The sequence below is a fragment of the Nicotiana tabacum genome, chromosome 21, assembly GCF_000715075.1.
Source record: "Nicotiana tabacum cultivar K326 chromosome 21, ASM71507v2, whole genome shotgun sequence".
Classification (NCBI taxonomy): domain Eukaryota; kingdom Viridiplantae; phylum Streptophyta; class Magnoliopsida; order Solanales; family Solanaceae; genus Nicotiana; species Nicotiana tabacum.
Window position 1 is genome coordinate 30,395,183 of NC_134100.1, and position 9,446 is coordinate 30,404,628.

Here is a 9,446-nt window from a genome sequence, read left to right on the forward strand (position 1 = left end):
GCTTTTTTCTGATAAAGCGCGTGTAAGCAGGGCTTGTAAAATGCACAACGTAAAAGAGTATCGTGAGATACAGGTATGGGAGTCAAGTCCGATGGTATACAAGGTTGTTTCTCGCAGGTGGTTTTGGCCATGTAATTGAATGTTGCGTGCGACCAAGAAGAAGATAGGTATGTGGAAAGTGGGTAAATACATTCCTACCCACACATGCGAAATGGACACATTCAACGGGAATCACTTCAACTTGGATATTGACTTGATTTCTCTTGTACTTATTCCGCACCTCGAAACGTCCATAAGGTATAAAATCAAAGAGTGCATTACATAAGTCCACCAGGAATATGGCCATACCATTACGAAAAGAAAGGCATTTCTCGGGCGCAAACGAGCGTTTGAAATTGTCTACGGTAATTGGGATAAGTCATTTGCATCTCTGCCAGAGTACATGGCCGCACTGCAGCACTTTAACCTCGGGACAGTTGTTGAATGGAAGCTTGAGCGGAGTCCGGGAACACCAGGATACATATTCAATTACGTGTTCTGGGCGTTTAAGCCAGCAATTGATGGTTTTTCGCATTGCCGGCCTGTAATATCCATAGACGGAACTCATGTCTATAGAAAGTACGATATCAAGCTATTGATAGCCGTGGCAGTTCATGTTAATGGACAAATATTTCCTCTAGCTTTTGCTATTTGTGCTAATGAAAGCACAGAGACGTGGACGCTGTTTTTGAACCACCTGAAAGAGCACGTTGTCAAACAGCGTTTAGGTATTTGTCTAATATCTGATCGGCACAGTGGTATATTAAGTTCTGTGGAGAACTTGCCTGCATTGCAAGAACCTTATGCATACCACCGTTACTGTGTGAGACACTTTAAGGCCAATTTCTAGTTGGCACATCCCAACAAGGATCTACATGATTTGATGTGGATGGTGGCAACAGACCACCAACAGCATAAATTCCGGAGGCATATGGATTCTATCAGGCAAGAAGACGAGGCAACCTATTGTTGGTTAATGCGACATCACCCGGAAAAGTGGACTTTGCATGCGAATGGTGGCAGACGATTGGAAATTCTTACTACAAACGTGTCAGAGTCCTTTAACGGGTTATTGAAGTCGGCAAGAGAATTGCCCGTCACAGCCATGGTGTAGATGTCGTTCAAGCAGATGGAGGAGAGGTTTGTGGAACGGTCTGCAGTTGCAATGAAATTGATGGAAAGGGGTGTTGAATTTATGCCAGTGTCGATGCAGAGATTTGAGAAATACAGACGGCGAGCACATTGGCATTCATTTTTGCAGTATGATAATGAAAGAGGTGTTTTTGAAGTTCGCACAGCTATCCATAATAATCGGGGTAATAATGTACATACTATAAATGAAACAGCAAAGTTATGCTCCTGTGGGAAATGGTCCATCTACCACATGCCTTGCTTACATGCCATCAAGTGTTTTCAACGTGTTGGTTATGCAGAGACCAACTATGTTGATCAACAATATAGTGTTTCCAAGTACCTAAACACATATAATGGTCAGTTGCAGCCAGTAGGTGCTGAGCATTATTGGCCTCCGGAACCATTTAAAATGGTGTGTAACAAGTTCTATTTGCATAAAATATAGGTGCAGAAGATAACGCGTATACGGAACCAAATGGATATTAGTGATACTGTTTATGCGCGCAAATGTGGTATATGCTCGCAAACAGGACACGACCGTCGTAAATGTCCTTCATCTGGTTTGGGAGGCAAAACTAATCAAGCTCGTGGTGGGAGTTCTTCTAGTGTACCTAACTACCCATGAGTTGATATTGTAATAATTAGTTGTTATGTCTATGTTGCAAGATTTATGAAATAAAATTATGCTTGTTAGTTATGATTTGTACTTTCTCATTTTACCTATTTAAATAATAATTTAATAAAATTATATGTATCTTTAGCGCGATTGAACACTACGTTATGTGTGTGTTTTCTGTTGAACTGAAAAAACTGACCAGCTGACATAAAGTTGTCTTGTCAACATCATGATATTTAACACGCAAAATACAACGCCATTAGATAGTACGTTATGTATTTAGCGCGGTTGAACACTACGTTATGTGTGTGTTGTCTTGTCGAACTGAAAAAGCTGATCAACTGACATAAAGTTGTCTTGTCAACATCATGATATTTAACACGCAAAATATAGCACCATTAGATAGTACATTATGTATTTAGCGCGGTTGAACACTACATTATGTGTGTGTTGTCTCGCCTATAAATAACGGGATCATTGTAGTTATTTTGTGTGCTCAAAATTTACTAAAAGCAAATATTTCATTAAAAGTAGGGTTTTTTTTACTAAAAATAAATATTTCACAAATGGCTCAACCTTTTCGTCCACCAAAGTACAAGTGTGGAAAAGCATGCTTGATGCAAAATTGTTGGGACGGTGGTGAAGTTGGACGCCGCTACTGGTACTGTATGAACCCGTTTTACAAGGTTCCCAGCGAACCTATTTGTGATTTTGAGGAATGGGTTGATGAACCATGTTATCAGGAATGCTACAGAGAACAACTGCAGTATCTTCATAATGTGTGTTTAAGACAACGAAAACATGAAAAAGAAAGCAATAGAATTATTGCACACTTGAGGGAGAATCTGAAGGAGGTGGGAGAAGAAAAATGGAAAACACAATGGAATTGTGAAGAACAAAAGGAACGTAAAAACAAAATATAAACAGGAACTTGCGGAGGTGAAGGCGAAACTGAAAGAGGTAGAAGAAGAAAAAGAACATCTGGAAGAGTGATTTGAGTGGTTGGAGTGGAGAATAAATGGCAACCGGGGCTAAACAATGACATGTATGCGTTTAGTGTATTTTTCATATTTCATGTATTTTTATTATGTTGGTCTGCTATGTTTGTATTTGTGCTGTAGTAATGTTTTTCGTGTTGGAAGTTAAGTTTAAGTGCTTGTGTTGTTATATGAAACTATGAAACGAATGGGGAACTAAAAAAAGTAATGGGCATATTCGATTAAATATTGTTGTTAATGTATACAAAAATATTATTTACACCAAATAAAAAAAATGAAGGCCGAATCAATGTGTCCCGCATCCGGTGTGTCTCAATGCATTCGCTGGCCTGAGGTGCATCCCCTCCCGCCCGGGTGCGCTATCATGATCATCATCATCAAGTCGCCTCCTTATAATCGGATGCGGCGCAGGATGACATGTATCGGTGGTGCTGTCAGGTCCAGTAGAAGGCTACATAATAATATGAAACTTAGTATAGAAAACTACATAAAAATTCACAACAATTTATATTGTCTTACCATCATCGTGTCTAGATCCTGAATGTAGTCATTTGTCGCAGCATCACATGAAGCCTTAAAAAGGAAATTAATAAAGTTAAAGAAAATAAATAAGTTACAGTTAAAACAAATTCAAATTCAATACTAATAAACTCATACTTGCGCATGTGATGTGGAGCCATAACTCAGTCGACGCCCACTATAAAAATCTCGGGTCGGTCGATCCTCATCAGTGGTAGACGAGGCTGGGAAGTATCTACCCTAATCCACTTCCTTGAATATCCAAGCCCGTGATCAATAATTGACCCGATGAGGTCACCTGCGATGGCACTGGAGTGCGATAAATTCCAAGGCTATAAGACGGCATGTCCGTCTCATGTATGCCACCTACCATATCAGCAGCAACATCATCAGCAGGAGCCTCAACGCCCCCTTGCTGCGGACCACCTGCTCTCCGCCCACGACCACGTCATCCGGCACCACCAGCTCGACGTGCACATCCAGCTCGTGGGATACCACGACCTCGGTGGTACTGCGCTGGGTCCATATAATCAGCCTCGTGTGCCAAATGCTGATCCGATCGGGCTCGCTATAGTGGCTGGGCAACCACATCCATGAATCGACGACTATACTCCTGGATGGCCACAAGATTGTGGACATGACTCTACATCTGCTGCCCCATATGATAGACGGTATGCAATCCAATCACCTGCACAAAGTAAAAAATATAAATTACACATTTGGCACTAAATTACAGGTATATAATTAATAATAACAGAAAACATACCAGGGCCTTGTGTCTCCCAGCGTATGGGACGTACCGACCGTGTGCCTAATGAACTGGGTTCCCGAAAAAAAGTCGGAAAACAGTGCGGTACCATGCCATATAACGTTGAATAGGAAAGTGCTGCGGAGGTGGGGTCAAGTCCCCTCGTCTGTCCCAAGTACCCAACTGCTCGTCAAGCCATGCCATAAATGTGTCGTCCGCCCTAGACCGATCATCCCTCTCATAATGTAAAGCAAGCCATGCAGGCGGACTCGATATAGGCTGCGGCAGGCCAAACTGACGAAATACCCGCTTGAAGGCATGATGCTCGACAATATCGAGGCATATGAGCGGGACAGAAGCCCTCCAAATATGTTGGCCGAACGTGCAATACGCTGGCAGGGTATCTATCACCTCATCGCTGTACAACGTCCAGATGAACTATCAAATAAGAACACAAACCGTTAGTATGCGCAACACTAAGTTAATCTATAACAGGTAAGTTTAGTTAGATATTCACCTGTGCGTCCTCCAGCAGATCCAACATATCCCTGTAGAGGGGGAGATTATGATGGGCATCATACTCTTGTGCAAGAGTACGACGCATAACCCACCTACAGGCTAGAGGGAGATGCGGAATTTCTACATTAGCCGGTAGTTGTGGTAGAGGTGGCTGAAACTGCAGAAATCGCTCCCAGGCCCAAACCTAACATACAAAGTTGATGTAAAGTATACGATTAACTATAACTAGGTAGAATTGTAACTAATGGACATATTATTTGAATATGTTGTCAACTGTAGAAGCGGAATTATGTGTTCCGGGCTCGATATTTTGAGGCCCAGTGACACCAAATTAACATTAGTAATTATGTGTGTTGATACTAATTATTAACTTAATTGTACAAAGTTTGCATTTTCAACTACCAGTATAAGATACTTAAACAAAAGGAATTCTATGCTAAAATACTGCACATTACTACGCTACAAGGCTCTAAATTTTACTACACTAAAAGAGTCTACATTTTATTACGCTAAAAAGGTCTAGATTTTACTACGCTAAAAAATAATCTAAACTAAAAATAAACAACAAATAAATTTAATTGCAAATACAACACAAAACGGCATGAAAACACATATATATAAATTAGGATATTAACAGACAAATTTATTTGACAAATTTATATTTTTTTATAAAACACTAATATTAAATCCGGATAAATTTAACATACTAATTTCGAAAAAAAAACACAAACCGAAATAGAACACATACAAATCAAATAATATGCATTATTATAAAAGTTTCAACTTAAAATAAACATAAATACCTCGATTTAGAATTTTCGGAAAGTAAATAGATTGATATTTTGACTCCGGAAGTGTGAATCAACAATAATACGAAGCTCTACTCGAATGTGGGACCTACGTTTTTCACCTTTTATGTGACGGGGGACCCGTTTTTTTTTAAATGGTGAGACAGCTTTTTATATATATATATATATATATATATATGTATGTAAGCATATATATATATATATATATACATACACATATATATAAGGCACTATATATATCTCTAATACATATAAACTATGTGTTTGTTTTATAATGTAAATTCATATTTTTTAATAACTTAATTGTACAATATATATATATATATATATATATATATATATATATATATATATATATATATATATATATATATATATATATATATATACACTATGGGTTCCGGGCTCGATATTTTGAGGCCCAGTGGCACCAAACTATCATTAATAATTATGTGTTTGTTTTATAATTTAAATTCATATTTTTTAATAACTTAATTGTACAAATTATATATATATATATATATATATCCTATTCATATATATACATACCTTTGGGTTCTGGGCTCGATATTTTGAGGCCTAGTGACACCAAACTATCATTAATAATTATGTGTTTGTTTTATAATTTAAATTCATATTTTTTAATAACTTATTTGTACAAATTATATATATATATACACCTATGGGTTTCGGGCTCGATATTTTGAGGCCCAGTGGCACCAAACTATCATTAATAATTATGTGTTTGTTTTATAATTTAAATTCATATTTTTTTAATAACTTAATTGTACAAATTATATATATACCTATGGGTTCCGGGCTCGATATTTTGAGGCCCAGTGACACCAAATTAACATTAGTAATTATGTGTGTTGATACTAATTATTAACTTAATTGTACAAAGTTTGCATTTTCAACTACCAGTATAAGATACTTAAACAAAAGGAATTCTATGCTAAAATACTGCACATTACTACGCTACAAGGCTCTAAATTTTACTACACTAAAAGAGTCTACATTTTATTACGCTAAAAAGGTCTAGATTTTACTACGCTAAAAAATAATCTAAACTAAAAATAAACAACAAATAAATTTAATTGCAAATACAACACAAAACGGCATGAAAACACATATATATAAATTAGGATATTAACAGACAAATTTATTTGACAAATTTATATTTTTTTATAAAACACTAATATTAAATCCGGATAAATTTAACATACTAATTTCGAAAAAAAACACAAACCGAAATAGAACACATACAAATCAAATAATATGCATTATTATAAAAGTTTCAACTTAAAATAAACATAAATACCTCGATTTAGAATTTTCGGAAAGTAAATAGATTGATATTTTGACTCCGGAAGTGTGAATCAACAATAATACGAAGCTCTACTCGAATGTGGGACCTACGTTTTTCACCTTTTATGTGACGGGGGACCCGTTTTTTTTTAAATGGTGAGACAGCGGATATGGGAGTGGGGGACCAAGAAGAAGAATATGTTAAATATTAAGGAAGATGAAACAGTCGTCATCTTGAAGAAGACGATCGATTTTTATAAAATATGTATAGCGCCGGGTATTTGGGCGCTATACTGTTAATGTCAGCTTTTTATATATAGCACCCAAATACTGGGCGCTATACATTAACGGTACAGTTAACGTTAACGTATAGCGCCCAGTATTTGGGCGCTATATATAAAAATGTCATCTTTGTTTTTACACCTATTAAGGTACTGTACCGTTAATGTATAGCGCCCAGTATTTGGGCGCTATATATAAAAATGTCATCTTTGTTTTTACACCTATTAAGGTGCTACTTGTCCAAAAGAACCACATTTTGGTTCCGGACTCCCTCTGGAAGTTCATCCACAGTAGTGGTATGCCTTGTGGTGGTGTCAGAGCTCGATGAAGCAGGGGTTTCAGTTGATGGAAGATTGCAATTTTGGGAATCCATGGTTTTAAGAAAATAAAAAGAGATCACAAAGGAATGATTGCTTGTGGCCTTACATCTATAAATTCAATTGATTAATTTAATTATTAGTTCTTAGTTTAAACACGTAGGTAACTGATTTAAGGGTGTTTAGTGTTACCTCATTTAGCATATATGGAATTCGTCCTTCATCATTGATAGCTTTGTTGTGTGACTTTATTGCTCCTTGTTTCTATTGATGAGTTTGAGGTCTTTGATGCCCTTGTTGAATACTTGTTGTTGTGCCTCTTTATCTCCAAAGGGCGAGGGTGCCGAATTTCTTGTCTCTCAAATTAATACATCATGCACTCTACAACACCCTATCATGAAGAAAATAAGATTTTATGCGCACGAAGTACTGCCAGACTAGTGCACAATAGGAAGAAAGTGAGTTTATATTGTACGCAGTCTCCTTGCATACCGGGCTAAGATTATGTTGACTATGTTGATACCGGGCCCGGATTATGATTCCAGGAGTTGGTAGGTACGTTGTATTATTTATGATTTGTGTGCAAAATTTTAGGTCACAGTTGGTTTGATAGATTTTAGCATCGATTTTATAACTTGGAATCCATTAGTTTCAATAGGCTTGAATCGGGACACGATTCGTGTTTTTGATATTGTTTGATGTGATTTGAGGCTTCGACTAAGTTCGTATGATGTTTTAGGATGTGTTGGTATGTTTGGATAGGGTCCCGGGAGCCTCGGGTGTGATTCGCATTGAAATCAGATAGAAATGTTGGACTTATGGAAAACTGTTGCATTCAGTTCTAGTGTAACTGCACCTGCGAGGAATTGGCCGCAAGTGCGGAGCCGCAGAAGTGGCCATGGTGTCTTAAAAATAGTCCTGAGTTGAGCTGGGTGGTTGCGCAGGTGCAAGGAAAATTGTGCATACCCCGGCACTGTCACAGGTTCAATTTTATAATCCGCCTGGCATGGCCACATGCACAACAATATAATCCGCCCGACTGGTCACATGCATAACAACACAATCTCCCCGGCATGGTCACAGGCATAACAACACAATCCGCCCTGCGTGGTCACAGGCATAACAATACAATCCGCCTAGGGTGGTCACATGCATAACAACACAATTCACCCAGCGTGGTTACAAACACCCAGTCCAATCATCTTTGGAGCAAATAAACTATGTGATGAATGAATAATAAATCTCATGCTCCTGGACCATATAAATGACATGCTAGAGTGTAGGCATATGCAAAGTGTGCTATAATAGTTCAAATCGGTAAATTTTATCACAGAATAGCATTTATCAAGTTCATTCAGGGATTTAACCTCTATGTAAGGAATGTAAGTTACAGGGCCATGATGAGATTGAGTGTTGGCAATTACATCCAGAATTAATGGTGCATGATACTGGGAAGCAGGGTTGCAGCTGATAATGTTAATTCCAAGGAGCAGTCTATGGAGCCTTTGATGATTTTAACAAATGGGAAGGTTGTGGGTAATGTTGTTGAGCAATGGAAGGAGGTTAGAGATAATCGTGTGAAAAATGTTGCTAAACAAGATACTCAAGCTAAAAATGGGAAAGAGTTAGCTCCAGTTGACAATGTTAGTGACAAGCAAGTTAAAACATCTAACAAATTTGTAGCTTTGGAAGATGTTGATGTTGGGGAGGCATAGAATAAGCAACTAGCAATTGTTGATGATGCTCAGGAAGTAATTCAGGTGGATAAATCTTCTCCTTCGAAAGGAGGGATACAAGGTAATGCTAGGAGAATCCCTAAAAATACTCCAACTGGAAATAAGAAAGATTTGAATCCAGCAGCTCCTAGTTTTAATCCTAATTCAAATGAGATTGAGGCAACAAAGGAAGGTGAAATTACTAGTCCTAATGAGAGGGAATGATGAAATGAGGAATAGGGAGTCTACTGCTCAATGGGTACAAAGAGCTTTTGGGGGTAACCTAGTTACTACCAATAAGTCGTGCCGTGAAATTCCATCTTAGTCTATTGATAAAAACAATAAAACTGAATTTCCAACGATCAATGAAAAGGTTCAGTGGAGTGGTGGTAGATTATGGGTGTCACGACCCAGTAATGCAGTCTTCGATAAGAGCTGTATT